This window comes from Camponotus floridanus, unplaced genomic scaffold (assembly GCF_003227725.1).
Source record: "Camponotus floridanus strain SB8 unplaced genomic scaffold, Cflo_v7.5 scaffold59, whole genome shotgun sequence".
Lineage (NCBI taxonomy): Eukaryota > Metazoa > Arthropoda > Insecta > Hymenoptera > Formicidae > Camponotus > Camponotus floridanus.
The window spans coordinates 806,120-825,500 of NW_020229758.1; the positions used below are offsets into that span (position 1 = coordinate 806,120).

The following is a 19,381-nucleotide window of genomic DNA, read 5'->3' on the forward strand; positions in this document are numbered from 1 at the left end:
AAAGTGATTGATCAGACGAGTGCGGCATTTATGCCTCGCGGTTTCCGCCGACAATTACGGGTTTCAAGGATGCCTCGTGCCGATAGGTAGGCAAAGAATTCGTCCTTCCTCGAAGGGAGATGCGAGAGGATGACGAGAGAGGAACGGCAGTGCCGGGCTATTGTCCAGTGAGAGAATCGAAGAAGAAGCGTCGGTGGAGTGAAAGGAAGAAAGACGGAGGGCCGAAGGGGGAATCACCCCCGGGGGCACGGCATAAATCGCTATGGACAGACAGCATGTTCGACTAATTACAGATCCCTGATTACCGACGGGCGCGACTGCGGCCGCCTAATAAAGAGAAAATAAATTAATAAACCTCTAATATCGTGGCCGGCCCATCTCGCCTTGGATAAAAAAGAAGTGTTTATTAATTTATTGTGATCGAGCCGCGATAAAAGCCACGCCGGATCAAAGGATTCGAAAATGTTCCTCGCATTGCAACGACTGGAACCGGATCCGCCTTCGATCTTCTGTCTATGTTAATGTGACTTCATCGCACAGTCACCGAAAATTTATTCCTCCTTCTTAGATTAATGTGAAAAATCGTATTCCTCTGTTAATTATTACAATCTACTCTATCTTTTTTATTGTCTTTACTTATTTAACGATATTTTTTTCTAAACTGTGGAATAATATATATAATTTATACGTTTCCTACATATTAATCTTTTATTAACACGTTAAAAAAAATTGAAATAAATTTATCTCCTTCGAAAATATATTCTCTAAAGTATAGAATCAAACAAATTTTATTATACTCTTCATAAGAGCATGATATATTTCTGATATAAGGAGTATATAAATTAATCTTGCTTAATCGGAAGGTTAATTAAGCATAAATGATTTATCTCCAATTTCTACTAACACGTCTCAATTTACCTAGATATTTTTGAATCAACAAATAAGCTAACCCTTCTATATGATTCCACGCCGAAGATTGAAGCATCAAAGAAACCGGCGAGAATCGATTTGCTGGCCGTATCGAATGGGCGGCGATAATGCGATGGAAAGGAGACAAGATCGAAGGAGGAGAAGGGCAGATAGCGGAACGCGTTGAACTTCCGCGTGGGTCTTTTCTGGGTCTACAAGATGACGGCGGCAAAGGCATTTATCCGCTGTGCCGAGACCTCGGAAGGATTTATTTTCACGGTGGCAAAGATGCAACTGAAGTTGACGAGCGGGATCTGTAGCGAAACCCAGTCCCGGGTGTGCTCGCGGGGGCGTTTTCACAAGCAATTAATGCGACCTTAAAGGGACCGTGCGAAACGCTGCTGCGAGAAAGGAAACCGACCGAGAAAGTAACGCTAAGTCTCGACTTAAACGAATCCGTCATTTCTACACATATCCGATTGTTGCAAACATTTATATCACCTGTAGTCATATAGTAAACAGTATGTTTTGACAGAAAATTTGATTTAATAATTTATATAAAAAAATAATTACCTATCTTTATATTTATTCCTTGCGGAAATTATAAAATTTTAATCTAACTAAATAATTCTATATAATCTCATTCTATAAATAATTCCAACAAACCCAAATTTTTATATGATAAAATATTATAATAGTTAATAATAATATTACTATTATTAATATAAATAATTAATAAAAATAATTGAAAAATCTTATATGTATAAAATACCATATAAGATTTATACTGTTTAAACAGTTCAATCGAAGAATTTTCATGGCATTGAAAATAACGATGTTATATTCAGATCTAGTTAAAGATTCGAAAAAGATGTAACACGCAATTCATTATGCGTAAACCTATAACGATATTATTAGAACAAGATCATCAACGTTTAATTACGTTATCGCAAAAGTATTACTAGATGATCGTTCGAGCGGGATGTGACTCGGTTTCTTAATAAGCGAGTATAATTTGCGCGTTGGTGGCACGACGTCTTTCAAAGGTACCGATGTCAGATCGTTAGCGGATTGGAAATGCGCTCGCTCTTAATGATTGAACGAATATCGAAGTCACGGAGATGAAGAGAGCGCGGCGCGAGATGCTCTCTCTCTTTCTCTCCTCATGAGAGATCGAGAGCTCGTCGTCCTTTAAAAAAATGCGGCGGCGATTTTCTATTAAAGCCGACCGCCGTGACGGGGCAACAAATTTCTTATGGGTAATGTAAATCGATCCATAAGTCGGTATACTTACACTATTTAGCCAATTAGCAGAATGCGACCGGTTTTATGTATGAAGAAAGACGCCAATCTTGCTGCATTATAGCCTGAGTATCCTGATATTGAATTGTGGTTTTATAGCCGGTTGCACCAGTAAGCTAAACATAAAAAACGATTATATAGATAATTTACAGTCGACTAGAAAAAACTATTATTTTTAAATGTTAAGTTGAATATTGAGAAAATAGGAGAAAAATTTCAACTTGGGAAGATATATTTATGTGCAAATTTTAAATGTCATATTAAGTAAATTTGCATTTGCCGTAGTAATAAAAGTTTTAGTTTCAAAACTCTTTATTTAGATTGATTCTAAAATTAAGTTATTTTAACTTTTTCAAAATATACAAAATACGACACATAGAGTGTATATAAAAATTCTTTTTTAAAAATAAATAGAAATATACATAAGTACATAAAAAATCCATATTTCTATGCAACAAATAGAAGTTAAAAAAAATTTCAAATGTTTAAAATTTACAATTTATATACTTGGCGGTTTTTATCATATAATAAAAATTTGTCACTCACCGATCAACGGAAAAGTTGTCCAGCAAAATCTCCTATTCCATTCGCACCGGACACACAACCATACACGATAATACAAAAAAGATCGATAAAATGAGTTAAAAATTCAACATTACGACAAACAATACGACGAACAATACGACTTGACAATGCCTTTGCACGGCATTCCCGAAATTAAAATTAAAATGAATCAATCAACACAATGAAAACGGTCGCGCGACACTTTCACGGCACTCCCGAACTAATTAAGACGCGAAAATGCGAATGTCAATTATTAAACCGTTTGGGTACTTGGCTTCCCCTTCAGGAAAGTTCCTTCTGGGTACTAAGCCCTCCCACCAACGTCAAGGTGTACCCAATGGGAGGGTTTCATCAAATATAAAAACCCGATGTAATATAAATATACTCCAAAAAAACGCACCAATTGCGCCAATCTTTGCTACTGTAAAAAATATTTTCTTTAAAATTAAACTAAATTACAAAATATATTATATTACACATATATAAATATTTTAGAGTTAATTGTACAATATATACAGAAATCATGCCACTACTCTGTCGAGTTTGCCACGCAAATGCTATAGCTGAGACACGTAGAAAAAGGCTAAAATGCCAGCTCGCCGATAGGTAAGCCTCGAATCCACATAAATAGGGACCCAAAGATTGTTTAACGGTACATAAGAGTGGTTGAAAAAATTATTCTCACGCGACTCAATCGAAGGCTGGAGAAGGACTGTTATTTTCGTTCAATATTATTATTATCTCGAGAGAGAACGCGTCTCGAAAGATACTTCGCACTGGGAAATGCTCCCAGTAATAGCGCCGACCTTGCCGAGTTTGTCGGTTTTAGCACACGGCGATTGAATAAACATGTCATAACGCGAAGCGACGCTCGAAACACTGACGTTTCGTCCTGGGCGAAAGTTATCGGAGTCATTTCCCGCGGAACTGCCTCGTTCACGTGCGAATTATGACAGCCGTGCGAGGAACCGCGGCGAGAACGTCGCGAAAAATCCGACCGCTGTTGCTGCCGTTGCAAGAAAATTGAATTCAGAGAGATATGGATGTAAGTCTGTGCTACCACGAGACGAAGTCGCGTATCGGATCGATGCCAGGTAGAGGCACGACATCATAAAGTCCCTTGGGGATTTTTCACGTGAATCTTTTAGTATACTTAAGTGGAACGCAAGGAGAATTTTAACAAGCTTACTAAAATATTTTATTCAATACTCTGCATTTGCATCTTTCCTAAATTCATACGCAACATTTAAAAGTAATAGCGCAAACACATATACAAGGTCTCATCTTGAATTTTCTTTTTTGCTGGAAGAATGAACGGAACCCTTTCTGCGAAATTTATACTTTTATCCACAAGAACGGGCCTATAAAATATATATGTATTAAAAATGCTCGACTCTCTGGTACGACTTTTCAATCGCAGATAAGACTCTACGTGAAGCCTCATAATACATAAAGGAACATACATAACGAAAAAGATGATGCGAGTGCATCGTAAGATTAAATAAGGATGCTTGCCCGCGTGATCTGCCATTCATATGTTAAAATGACATTTGGGATCGGTATGCTCAGACGATGACGAATCCGGGTGTGTCCGCGGATCCGATCCAAGACCGTGATCGCCACCGATCCGTCGATCATGACTCCATTTTCCAATGCACGCTGCTGATCGGCGCACTTGTCAGGAACAATGAGCCGCCTTCATAAGAAGCTAAATTCTTGAAGTGGAGACACGCGGGCACTCTCTGGGCCACTTCTGAACGATTCGGCGACACGACGTCGCCGACGTTGCAGGCACGTCGGTTATCAACGTGACTGTAGCCGACACGGTGGTTGCAGTTGCCAAGTAAGCTCGATCATTATTGAAATATTGAAATTTTATTTCTCGCTTAATCTCAAGTGGAGCTTACGCTCAAAGAATTTCAATTTCCGATTATATTTAATATTGTAAATTTTTTTCTATACTCTTCAATATTAACACAATTTAATCTGTAATTAAAACTTTTCTTTTAATTAAACTCTTGAAAGATTCTGTTCACATTTTTCTGATTGCCAAAACAAATTTTCAATTTTAATTGTATCATCGTAGCATTTCTTATAGCATATTCACGAAACAAGCGTCATTTCCATGTCATGGCGTGAAATCAATCGGTTCGCGTTGAGAATCATCGTAAATCGACCCCGATTGATGATCGACGTGGCCAAACATCGTAGAATACATTCGCTATCAGATCGGTCGCAAATAAAAATGTCAGCCGCGAGGGCAGTCATATAACAATCAGGGATTCTCGCGAACAAATTTTATTCCGCGCATTCCGCAACCGGAGAGAAAAAGAAAAAGAGAAAGAAAGAAAGAAAAAAAGAAGCAATTTACCGAGAACTACCTGCGTACGCCTCTTACATTAATTCCACGACTACCGCGGTTAAATTTGGGTAACGTTTATTGCTTCACAGATCTTATTGTTCGTACTGAAGCCATTCAACAAAAAATATTGTGCAAATAATATTATATACATATATATATATATTATACATATATAATATATAAAAATATTTAAAATATAAAATATATTTTTGAATATACTTTTAAATGTACTTTTAAATATATAATATACTTTTCACATATATATTTCGTATGCCAAATTAGAGAAAATTCAACATTTTTTACTCCCAGAGTGACGCGAAAAAACATGCGAATCGTCCAAATAAAGTTCTTTCCTCTCGTTGAGTGCACCGGAAAGAAGGCGATTTGGCGCAGCGTTTAAGAGAGAAACCCAGTGAGTAATGAAGGAGAATGAAGGTGCTAGCGCATTTGCCACGCAGCACGCGACGCCTCCGTAACAATGGCACCCTCGCGCGAGATGCGCGCGTGGGTGCATCATCCGTGCGTTTATTTCGCGAGGACAGCGCGAAATCCCGTGTTTACAGCAACGTGGCGTGGGACAACAAGTGTGCCTCGCATCGCGCTCCTCCGCCATCGGCTTTTGTCTTCGGCGATTATTTTCTTATCCGTGTATCCGTCGAAATAAAGCGTGATATATAAAATATAAAAAGAGAATGTTTGTATAATTTTCAACATTAAATATATGGATGTATACGAGTGCTAAATCAAAATCTAAAGAAAGAATAGAAGAAACATAAATAGAAAATTGATAATCTATAATAATCTACATGGGAAAAGCTTATCGATAAATTATGATCTTAAAATATCGATAAAATTTCGTGATCTTGATAACAAAGAGAATATATATCGTCAATAATAACAGTATATAATTAGAATTTAATGCTTCCATGGAATATTTTTTGAAACCACGTATCTGCCACAGATGTCTGTGAATGTACGAGTAATAAAATAATAATTTTATGTCTTCTCTGCTTGTCAAGAATGTCTTTCAAAACGGTGAATAGAGATGTAAGAACAATATCGACATTAAAACTGAGCGTCATATGTCATTCTTAGCGGGTCCGTATAAGCGGGATCACTATAATTTTCCTTCACGCTAGTGGTCCAAACCGGAAACATCGTAATCTCGTAAATGTGAGCGTGCTCACGCGAGCATCCTGGAAAAGGCATTCACGGCTCACGAGATGCTCAATAATTTAGAAAGTTTGACGTTTAATAATAGTAATCAACATCCGAAGATTCATGGCTACGATAGTGCTGGATAATATAATGTTTCTGAAAGTTAGCGAATGCCTCTTTCTGTTATATTCGTGTTATCTTAAATTTTATTTGACAAAAATCCCTCAAATGCCATGTAACATTAGTTACTTTCTATCGTAAATAATAATGCAATTATTCTATTTTCACATGCGTGAAAAGATTAAAAAGCATGGATAATTAAAATAACTAAAATAAATATAATTCTGTGTCTCATAATAAACATAAAACAAATCTTTATATAAAAATAATATCCAAAATATTTTGAAAGCGTTCAAAAATTACTCCCGATTCAGTGCATGCTTTTAAATGACATTTATCGTTATTTTACTATAAGACACGAGAAATTAAAAAAATAATTATATTTAAATAATAAAAATTATAAAATATATGACTGCGAAGGAAGATCGGTAGCCCCGAAATTTATCCTACGACCATGTCTTTCCGATTCACCTACCGCAGATAAGACACCGAGGCGGCGAAAGTCGACGGTCCGAAACCGAAAACCACCCTTCCGCCCTCGGCACTCGCGTAAATCACTCGGGGCGACTTCGGCTTAGCACGAAATTTACTGCCACGTCGTACACGTTCGAAATGCAAACGTTTACGTACGGCGGGCGTAGCCTGCAGCGGCAGCTCGTCCACGAACATTTGCCGTGACTCCCATGTGACATTGCACGGCCGACCTTAAATTCCCGTTCATCGTCCGGATCAGGGTCTCATCTCGGTCGAAACACAATCTCGTAAAATAGTAAATATACTCTAGCGTGAAAATCGTGATCAAGATCAAATCTAAATAACACCTTTTAAATCTGTAATTAAACTGTCAAGATTTAATTCGTGTCAAGAGATAATTTAATTGTGCTACAATGTTATTTCAATCGCGAATAAATAACCTTCGTATTATATTTTCGCGTCTTAATAAACGAGATATTTATACATGAAGGACGATAGAAAATTGTTTGTATTGCAAAATCGTCTGCGGGAGACTTAAGTTTTTATTTGCGAGAAATAACGTGACATTGGTTGCTTCAGTTTTAAAATAATATCGGTATTATTGCGAGTATATTCATTTACAATGTTGATATTAATAATAGACATTATTTCTCCGAGAGAATAATGCAGGAATTTAAGGCAGGCAACATCGGCACAATCGACGGAGAACCGCCCGGCACTTTAACCGCTCGGCATAAAATATGTGATTTCTATGCAACGCAAATTTGCATTTATCGCAGACGTAAATGTTAAACAAGAGAGTTCCTATATGAGCAATAACATGCCGTACTGTGGAGGAGATTTGACAGGCGTACAACTGAGAGAAAGACTATAAATCATTAATGAGGTTTAATATATTCTTTCCTCTCTGCAACTAATTTCTTTTAATACATCTTCAACCTAAAACTCTATCAATCTCTCCCCTACGTCGAAAATAGCTATTAATCTCGAAACCGAATAGAGAAAAATACTATTGTATGCTTTTACCATTACGCTTTGCAACAATTAAGACACAAGCTTGTTAACTTTGTTCGATGAGAGATTAAAGTATTTTTAAAGATTTCATCTTCTAGTTATCTAAGGTAGAATGAACCATGTAACGAAGAGATGGAGTCCCTCTTTTCATTTAATTCCTTCTGGCGTAAAGTCGCTCAATAATGATAAGCCCCATGACAAAGATCGTCCCGTACAAGCTCAATAATCCGATATCGCAGCTGAAAAGACACGATACGTCGATTCCCCAGGACTCTCTCGATGGCGTATCGTCGCGGCGGATATTTATAGCGAACGGAGAATTACGAAAGCATTAATTTGACAGGGTACGATCGGCTCGACGACAGAGAGTGGTCGGATATAAAGTAAGTTATACCGATGTATCTCCGGCCCCCGGATACAGAGATTAAAACTGAAAAATCCAAATAAATCCTGTCCACCTCGATGCTGATGGGACCGCGATGAAATCGATTCGGATCTGCCCCGTTTGCTCGTAGGTAGGCTTAACGGCGGCTTAATATGTTTATCGACGCCTGTGATCGCCGCCATCCATTCGTCACGTCCGGACAGTACAGGATGAGCACGTGTGTGCTCACCAGGAATCCGTAGAACTAATATCACCGAGACTGCGAAATATTCCGAAAAAAAAATATTTGAAGCGGATGGAAGGAAACAGGAAAGACGCGAGATGTGAAATCGTTAAGATGTATATCTTTTTTTATGAATTTCTTTAGCGGAAATATTATGTAAAATCTACAAATTATATAAAAAAATTAATTATATAAAATGACATAAAATCTAAAAAAAAATGTATTTAATTTCATGTGCATTTTAATATAATTTTAATATAATTTTAAAATAAATTAGAAGACAATTTTAAATTTTCACGTCCACAAAACAAAAGATCGGCTTCGAATTTGTGTCCAAGGACACTCGCTCGAAGATCCTATTATTCGAGATTCTCACACATATCTTATTCTTCTCTACTCTCTGTACGCACGACCTGTTCGTACGCACGCGTGCATTCCTGACGCTTAGTCTCCGACGCGGAGCAAGAAGCGGAGGAGAGAGACCGGGACTGAAAAAGACGAATGGTAGACAAATATGGGCAGGACGGTTTCTATGTGCACTTCCCATTACCGAGCACCCACGCACGACGCGGGGTAACGCCGGGACTTGGCGGGAAGAGGAGGAGGAGGAGGAGGAGGAAGGAGGGAGGGTGCGTTGCACTTAATGGATTCCCGAGATTGAATTTATCCCGAGAGCGCGTTCGCTCGGAATACGTCTGGAACGCGCGCCTAATCCACGCGTTAACGAGTACGAATATATCGGCGCCTGATATCGTCGATATTAATAACGCGCGATTCGATCGAAGGAGCGATCGTTGTAATAATCGAGCCGGCCGACGACGGCGGTTCGTTAGAAGTAATGAAGATCGATCGCGTTGCCGACGATAACACGGCACGCGGTTAAGCGTCTCACGGTTAATTGAACGTAACGCGGGATACGCGCGACACGCGTATTCATATTCGCGATTGTCGGATCGGTCTTAATAGATGCCGCCTTAATAGATGACCAATCGGTTATTCTTGAAACACCTTGATGATAAGAGAATCTTATTTATTATACATCCAATGGATCCTCCCCTACAATTAATTTCGAGCAAATTTTGAACGAAATTCAAAAGGAAAAGTTATATTGCTTGATATTTACTTATTTATATTGAAATACATTTCTCTCTTACCATACAAAAAAATATTTTTTCCGTAAACATTCAATGTGGATTTATTGTGGTCCACAGCTGAAGGCAGATTCGACTACTTTGTGGATTTTGTGCGGTCGAATATCCCGTTTCATCATAACCGACATGTAAATTACGATAATGCGAATGTACACAAGTCGTTCTTTTTACTGACTCGTATTCCCGCCGCGTGGAGAAAGCCGGGACACACAATAGCGCGTGCGAATCGCGCGTATCTCACCTCGACGTCCCACGTGTCGAACGTTACGCAGGGTCTTCTTCGCCGAGAATCGAAAATCAGTCGCGAATATAAGGAAACGCAAGACCTCCCAAGCGGAACCTCGAAAAATTCTGGTTTAAAAAATTTTGCTGATTAAATAAAAAATAAACAATTTCCGCTGATAAAGTATAATTGACATTTTGCCTACATAATTATTAAAATGAACGATAAACACATATATGATATATGTATTTATCAAGCAAACATTTATCACGAAGAAATGTAAAAATTAAATTTAAAAAAAACTTGAAATTTATGTGTATATAAAAAATGAAATAAAAGCGAAATGAAATAATTTACGTGATAATTTGTAATATTTATATTCGATCTTTTCACTAATCTTTTAACTAAAGAATATTAAAATGTCGGGATTCTATCGAAGAATCGCGTCGTTCAGATGCGAGCCACGACCGTCGCTGATTTTCCAAATATGATTTAATCCAATCGCGCCGTAACTTACAACACGTTTGTTTCAATGACCACTCTTTTCAATATGCAAATCCCGGTACTTACAATCTGTCGTTGCGCGCGATCGCGACACCGGATACGTGGAAAAAGGACGTGTCTACTCCGGCGATCTCGCCCGTGAGACTTTCGCTTTCTTACACGAGGACGGGAACATTTGTACATGTCGCGTGCCACTACAATCACCACCGATCGTATGCAGAGTGAAAGGACTTTCAATGCCTGTATACAATCGCGAGATACGTATTTACAAATTTTCCTGTCTTCGCTCGAGAGGCGATAAAAATAAACAATTCTCAATTGACCACTATAGAAGCTCTATACCAAAAGTCGTAAAAACATTGCACCCCTTCATTGGTCAGATTTTTTAAATTATTTGTTTAAACTGAAGCATCTTTTCTTATCGAGAGTCTAATGTAAAATCTAATTAAATCACGTTTAAGTCTTACATTTTATATTTTTTCATTTTTTAGAAACTAGAACTATTTTTAGATAAAACTAAATATTGTTTATGATACATCTCATCACAGAAGATATCGAATAGAATATTACTATAAATATTAAAACGTGTGAAAATATCGAATTATGTAAAACATAGAATTAGTAAATAACATTCAAACCCGAAAGTAAATATTAAAAATATCAATATACCTGGATTTAAATTTCATATACACATTAGTATTCAAATAGTCTTAATGTCGAGACGCAGTTCATTTGCGAAAGCTGCGTGAAACTGCGTTGATCGTCTTAGAGATAATGCGCGAATGAAGGCACTAAGTGCGAATCACGACTGAGTTACAAGTCTCATTTCATATCGATATTCTAATTTTACTGCTCGATCGTCGCTCGTAAATGGCGAGGATTAAGAAGTGGCGAGGTGCTACGCTCTTCGTTGCTCGATATGTCGCATGTGATTACGTAGCCGTAGGTGTCGGGAAGTGGAGAACGACGCTAATTGATCGTCATCTTGACATCGTGACGATCGAAACGAAACTAGCTCTGATTAAAGCGTAGTACGTCTCGATAAATTGTCGCCGGAATGTGTTGATATTTTTGTTTTTTTGCAACTTATACTTGACAATGTTTATATCGATGACGTTCTCCTTCGCTTCGCAAAATACATCAATATAAAAACGAAATATGTATAAAGAGCTTCTAACAAATACAATTTCATGTTATAAAAAATCATATATTTTATTAATATATATATTTTAAAATATATAATAAAATATATAATATATTAATAATATTATTATATTATATAATATATTATACAATAATAATATACAAAATTTTCCTCCTCCCCTGTGCTTTTAATTAAAAAATATCATTCCTAAAATAAATTACTTTTTTAGGAATAATATTTCTGAGGCGCATGGGATGGGGATGTAAAATTTTGACAAATAAGTTGCAGCTTGATAAAAATTTACAAGACTTATTTAAACATGATGGCACATTTTCTTTGCTCACGAGATTCTGAAGCTATTTATACTCGATAGTTCTACGTCTCGTTAGACCGTGCTACAAATTTCACGCGACCATCGATCGAGGATCGCTCGCTATCGGTTTACGAGCGTCGAGGGCAGGATCGCGGCAAAAAAAATTAAATTAATGCGAAAGCGCCGTCTAATCGCGAGATAAATTATCTTAAGGAGATATAATAGAAAACGCGAGAAATCATTATATCGGCGCACGCGGATTGCAAACGCTATCGCCAATATACCGGAAGACGTTAAGTGACTCGGCTTCCATCATCTCGGCTGGCGATTGATCCAATCGTACGCGCGCTTCGGTTCTCTCTAAAAATATATACACGCCTATATGTTACGAACGTGAGTCGATCGCGGATGCAAATTTTTCCGTTCACCGAGTGTAACGAGCTAGCTCTTTGGAAAACTGCGCAGACACGTGCAACTCAGATTTCAAAGAGAGAAAAGAAGAGAAAGGACAGTAAAGGGGTAGAGAGAAATGATTTGTTCGTTCTGTTATAGAAACGTAATTTCCTTGGCGGAATGGAAATTGAAAAATATAATAAAAATAAAATATGCTGAAAGAGGATTATCAGTTATTACAGATGAAGAGAGAGACTTATTTATTATTCCGGAGAACAAGTCTCGAATAAATGCACGTGGCTGCGCAGAAAGATGGAAATAGAAATACGAAATAAGGATGAAGAAAATAAATACATATAGACATAAAATATAATAATATTATATAATAAATATACACAGAGGAAACGATCTCAATCTTTCCTCAAATTACACTGGTCAATAAAAAAAAATAATTTTAACTTTTTCCTCTTATAATTTTGCAATTTTGGGCTTATTTAAGTGTGCTGATTTGAAGTACGACGGTAGTTTTTTTTTAACAGCTCTTGTTTTTTAATATTTTTAGACTATCCCCTTTAGACACATCACGTGCAGTTTTTTTGTTTTACTCGACTCAAAATTATTACTTTTTTAACTTTCGATACGTCTTCGACTCGGAGACGTTGTTTACATAATCCAGATAATTTTTGTTATATTTGTGGCGAATACATCTTTCAAAAATATCGAAAACCTATATTTCAGAATTAATATCTTATAAATAAAAAAAGTAGAGCTGATACAACTAAATTAATATTTTTTTCGTAATCAGTGCTTTAGATACAGCCTATAATACATGTTAAATCTCAGGAAAAAATTTGAGTATTGACCAGTGTTATGATTTCTTCGATTCGGAATCGCGGAATTTGTTTCTCGACAAATATTTTAGAGCAACGTACAATAAAAATTTCGCACAAGGCGATAAAATGCGAAATTAATGCCAGGTGTACGAAAAAGAAGATACTGCAATTGCGGGAAAAAACACGGGGAAAAATGAGACAAGAGAATGCGTGAGAGGAGAAAGACAACGCGGGCGAAGGAGCGGGCTGCGCGGCCCGTAACGTAACTCAGTCCCGGAGCGTTTCTTCCCGGACGTTGTAGCCACGTATCAAATATGCAAATGCGAGTGCATAATTTGTCGTTTGCGCGCGCCGAGACCGCGAGTGGAGAGACGAGTACAATGCGGCGAGCGGTCTCGAATCTGTCGAGGGAGGGGACGGAGGGGGGGAGGGGGAATCGAGTCGGCATGCCAAGTATTTATAACGGATAATTGAGCGGAGGGAGAAGTAAAGAGGAGAAGATTGCAAACCTCATCAGATAATGTATCCGCTCGGAGTATATGGCTCTATTACCTCGGGACTACCTACGGCGTGCACCGATACGGGCCCTGATTTTTCGCGCACCCCGAATGAAGTTTTCTGCTCCTGCTCCTTTCCTTCCTCGTTTCTCCTTTCCGTTCACCTTGGTCCCTCACTCCACGTCGTACGATAACGTAATTGGTCCGCGAAATTATCTGATTTGCCGCTCACGGTGTTCGGAAAACGGAGAGGCTCGAGCCTCGAAGAGAGGATCCGGCCTCAAAGATTGTACGCTGCTTGCAGTTGTACGAGTAATTTGTATCGCCAGGTATATTAAGGAAATGCCGATATCTCGATATACGTACGTGGTTAACTTCTCATTCAATTCCGGATAAAGTCCACGTGCGATAATGATATTAAAAAGCACATTTTGACGAGATAAGAGAAGCGCAATGGGAAGCTGCGTCGTTTGTAGCAGTTATTGAGGATTGGATCGATAATGTTACGGGAATAATTTTGAGATAATAATCTTAAAATCTCCACGGTACTCGCGTAGTAATTTTCTTATCGTGCTGTTTCTTGTCGTATCCCGTGTACAATTTTTATTTCTCCAATTATTTATCACACTTTGCATTTTCATATAAAAGTACATAAAACATTTTGTTCGCGAGTCCCTTTTGCAAGTTGTATCTTATTATGCTCGACGCGTTGAGTTGAGAGAGAATTATTTTGAGGCGAATTTTAATATTAAACGTTCGGCCGAGGGTCTCTCTTATGTTTGTTCTTTTAATTCATGGTCTCTGCCCTGAAACTTTCGGAACGTAACGTGTATTTACGCGATGCACATATGCAAATGCCTCCCCTGCGTATGATACAAGTGTCCGAGGCGTCATAAATACAAGGTGTGGGAGAATGGTATTGTGAGCGTTGCCATTGTACGGGAGAATTTAAATCAAGACCCAAAACGGACGGTTCCTACCCGGTTTCAAACCAGTATCGAAGTAATATTCGACAAACCACCTACGCGTACCCCCGTGGAGAAAGTCGCCCTTCTGCGTCTCGGAATTTATTGCAATCGCTGCGCGCGCAAAAGTATCCAGGAGGGAGCCCTTAATTTCCCTCGCTACGAAAGCATAAAATTAAACGCCCGAGAACGTAAACAGCGTCTTGCAACTTAGAGAGCTTGTTCCCACGCTCGGATATAAAGGGACGCTGTCTTTATTAAGAATCAATTTTGTGTATGCTTATTTTTAGGGGTAAAAATAATGAAGGATTAATTTTATGTAAGATTCGTTTATACTTAAAATTAAATATTTAGTGATTAAATTTTTAATATAACTTCACTAATATATATATCAAAATATTGAACTTTGTCGAAACATCTTGAATCATAAATAATGTTTTAATTATATATGTATGTCTATTCAAGTTGTATCGAAATATCGAGTAATTATATTGAAATAACCCATGAAACTTTGTTTTTAAGCAAATATCAAAGCATGGGATAGGAATAATAGCACCATCGTGTACGATCGAGTGCAGCGAACCAGAGAACAGCTTCCCGTGCGATGAAGACATTCAAGCTCGAGCGCGCTCGTGATCGCCTCCGTAAATTTCCCGGGAACGGCAGATACGATCGCGTCCGCGAATAATTTCTGGATCGGTCATGAATCCTCGGAATTCAGTCTATCCTGATGAAACCTACGGAGATGAATCGTGCCGAGCGGGATAATAAACGAGAAGAAAAGAGAGATTACTTGAACTACTTTAACTATTAAGTTAATTGACCCTTCTTTATCTGAGAAACAAGATGTTTTTCCAAGGCTAAAGTTTTTTTTGTTATACGAATTAAAAATTTACCTTCATAATTTTATCGATCCATAAAGCAACAGATTATTAATTCGATCAATGAATGCATAAATTCATAGACTCATAGAGACACTGACAGATCTACTGATACATAAATCTGTAAATTGCTGGCTTTGTGAATGATTTACAAGTTCATAGATTGCTATGTCCCTAGGTTGTACGCACAGATGCATAGGTTGTTAAATCTATAAATCTATGAATCCATAAATTCACATTCTTACAGGTCACGTTTAAGCACGAAAACCTGACGTTTGAAGAATGACACGCAGTTTATCACTCCTTTTCCCCGTCTCCACACTACGCCTTCTGTTCTGTTAGTGATTTAGATTAATAGATTAACGTGATAAATATAACTTCGCTAAATTAAGCTTTGAGAAAATAGAAATGGAAAATAAATTATTTCTCAACAAATGCTAAGTAACTTGACTTTAACAAAATGTTAGTTTTTGTTTTTATCCATGTCTTATCTATGTAAACAATTATACAAACTTAAGAACAACAATAATCTCAGAGCATTAATAATAAATATGTTTCAAAAATATATTGATGAAATAAAAAATTCATTGATGAAAATAAACACCTTGTATATGACAGAAGATATATAGAGATATTTTGTAAAAATTAATCAATTTTTTTTTATTGTGATTTCTTTCGATAACATCATAAATATTCCTAATCTGAATCTGAATCGAATCATGAAAAATCCCGTGTGTAAAGCGATGGTTGTGCCTACTCGACTGATTGCTGTATGAAACGGGCGGACACGTGTCTTTCGCTCGGCTCGTAAATCGCTCGTGGGTGGAGAGATTTGTAAGAGAAAATAAAAAAAGCATGCCGCGCGATGAGCGCAAGATAGAGGAAAAGGAGATAGAAAATGCACAGAGAGGAAGAACGGAAAAAAATTTCTCAATGAGAGAACGCCCGATGCTGGACGTACGCATAGATAAACGCCGTAACTCCCGCAATCTTTTACGACTCGGTTTGAGATAGCGGAGCACGTAAAAGTAGCTTTTCGCTTTCCTCTCCAATGCTCCGTTTTCTCATGCCACCCGAAGAGCCGTTCGGATACTTTGCTTCCGGCAAATCGTAATCTGAATGTGCGCGCGCTTGACGAAAGCTCATCTCGGATAATCGTAAAATCGACGCTTCCGGACGACGCATCAATCTTAAGAGCAAGGCAATTTTCATAAAATCTTATGTGCGAAAGCGGGAAAAAAATTTCTTTCATTAAAATGAAAATATGGAGAAAAAGATATGGAGAAAAAGAAGGAGGAAGCATTTTTTTTTATCATTGTACAATCATGATTTATTTTCTATCATGATAGTATCTCTAGAAATGCCTTGAAGAAGGGTAGGATTTTCACGTAGTCCTATCGATCACGACAGAATCTAAGGGTTGAAGATTCTCTCGATTCGGTCCGAGTGGCTATGAAAATCGACAAATCGCTTTTAAGTGACACGTGGAGACCGTGGGTTCCGGTAGGTAAGTTTCGAAGGCGTCATTACGTCCGAATGACATCCCGCTTAAGTGTCCCATTTATATCTCGGGGTACACAGTGACGGGCACGCAGGAATTTATAAGCTATAATATCGCTATCACGGTAGTAAAGCGTACGGCGGATCTATATCGTACGCACCGCGAGGATGATCATCCCGGTAAACTATTGCGTATCCTCTAATTTTATTGCTATTTCGGTGATCGCAGTTTGTCACTTTCCTATATAGAGCACGGAGATCCCGGAGTAATTCGAATAGTAGGCCTACTATTCACCTTGCCCTCGTCCCAAGACTCTGAAAAATACCCATAGAAAGTGTTGGAAGAAATTATTTCTTTTTTAATCTAGCAATTAAATAATAAATTCAAATAATTAAATAATTAATTACCAATTCCTTGCAAACATAATTTGTTAATTTTAATCCCCTACATTTATAATATATGCTATTGCATAAATACTTTTGATATCTCACGATATCTAATTCGCATCTCCATATTGCTATACTCATCAGTCCTACATCATGATTTAATTCAATTGCATCAAATAAAGATGTCCAATGCGCGTAGAATCGCGAGAATTTGTCGCTTACATATCGTCACGCCTCAGTTAACCACGAATAAGCGAAATGCAGTCTACTTATCAATATGTTAAACGAGCCAAATAGAATTGTATATAAGGCCTATCCCCGAGATAGAACGACAAAAATACACGATCAGTATCGCTTCTTATTCATTCACAGTATTAAGTCGTTTATTATATAAATCTTAGAATTCTTTTCTCATTTTGATGAATCTTATTTTTCTATAAGAGAATCTATACCAGTTATCTAACTTATTATTAGATTATTTGGATAAAAAGAAAGAAAGAGATTTGTTTAATTTTTAAGAGAAAATTATATGAAAAAAAAAAAAATTTCTATTTTTTAGCATACGTCACGTCCTCAGAAATATAATAGGCCTTATATACAAGAAGAAGGCGAGGATTGTTCACGAGAGAGAAGCAATATAAGGCGGCGTACACACGCGCAACGCGTGGGCGTGCGCCACGCGACCGAACGGGTTTCTTCGTCTACTCTCCTCTCCAGGATCTTTCGTCTCTTCGAGGCTTCCACGCACAGCAATGGCACCGACGTGCGTCGTACTTATCCATCTACACGGTGTCTGAAGCAACACGCTTGGGGCTTTTCGATATATCAATTTATATATATAATATTTAAAATAAATATTTTAAATAAATTTTCTTAAATACAGTGTATCAATCAAGTGTACATTATTTTAAAGATCCTTGAATTTTATGTCGTTAAATATTAATTGAATAATGAGATTCTTGTAAACAATGTTTGAAAATTATAAATAGTTATAAATTATTAAATATTTTATAAAATTATTTTACATATAACAATAAAAATGTAACACTATAATATACACGAATATACATTACTATGTAAATTATACATATGTATGTATTTCATGTACATTTGCCTCATAATGTTCAAACATTTTTGTACATTTGACTGTCGTATATTCATCATAGATAGATAGTCGCAGATAACGATTTCCGTCACAGTTGTCAAAACAGAGATTGTCAGATGTGAACATTACATGAAGAAAAGAAAACACAATTACAGCCGCTCGGTTAAAACTTTATTACGCACATTTGTGGTGTATGCCAGTTCTCGGAGAGATATGGTCGCATAAACCGCGTGTTTGTGATGACCGTAAATGAGTCATCTAGCGCCCTACGGTCGTCCATGCTCAAAAATTTACGACTATGTATGGGCCAAACGCAAGTCAGAATAGTTGACGATATCGTAGAGGGTAACGTGGACCTACCGCGCGAATAGCAGAGACAGAAGTGAAACACAGCGCCGTTATTCGGGCGACTTTTATATAAAACCAGTCAGGCTTCTCTCTTTGCCTGAGCTGAGATATGGGTTTCCAAAATTGTCTGGAAAAAATAATTTTATAGGTCCATCCTTATGATAACCAAATTTTTTTTTATTTAGTTTAATTCAAATACATCAACAATTATCCTCAAATTTTGCTAAAGCTAAAATTTTTACTTAAAATTATTTGCGAAAGGAACAAAGTTTGCTATCTATTTATTCTCTTGAAATTAATTTATTGAAGTGCTTTCATCTTGAATTGATTATAATTTATCGTAACTTAAAAAAAAAATCAACTTACATTTCATAAAATCCGCTAGTTAAAAAGCTATAAAATAAACTTAGAACACAGAGTGTGTATAGCATATCTTTCCTGATCTCATCTCGTATAAGAAAACTTGTTCGCGAATAAGATCGAGGATGCCATCATTACTAACGGAATACAACCGCGTGCGATTATCGATCTTATCGTACCGGATTATGACACCTAAGGCAAGGAAGCGCGAATGAGCCAATCCAGATTGAATATCAGGTGACACTATTCGCGTTTCTGCACCGTGT

At 37.3% G+C, this 19,381-nt stretch overlaps 1 protein-coding gene across 1 annotated transcript in view; it reads right to left on the reverse strand.

Annotated features, from left to right (window-relative positions):
• LOC112639342 overlaps nt 1–3,097 on the reverse strand; it is a 65,050-nt gene extending 61,953 nt beyond the window's left edge. Inside the window, exons 1-2 of the mRNA XM_025412903.1 lie at nt 2,758–3,097; nt 2,204–2,327 (exon numbers count right to left, since the gene is read on the reverse strand). The gene's annotated coding sequence lies outside the window, so the exon portion shown is untranslated. The remainder of the gene's footprint in view (nt 1–2,203; nt 2,328–2,757) is intronic.
• Between the last annotated feature and the right edge of the window lie 16,284 nt (nt 3,098–19,381).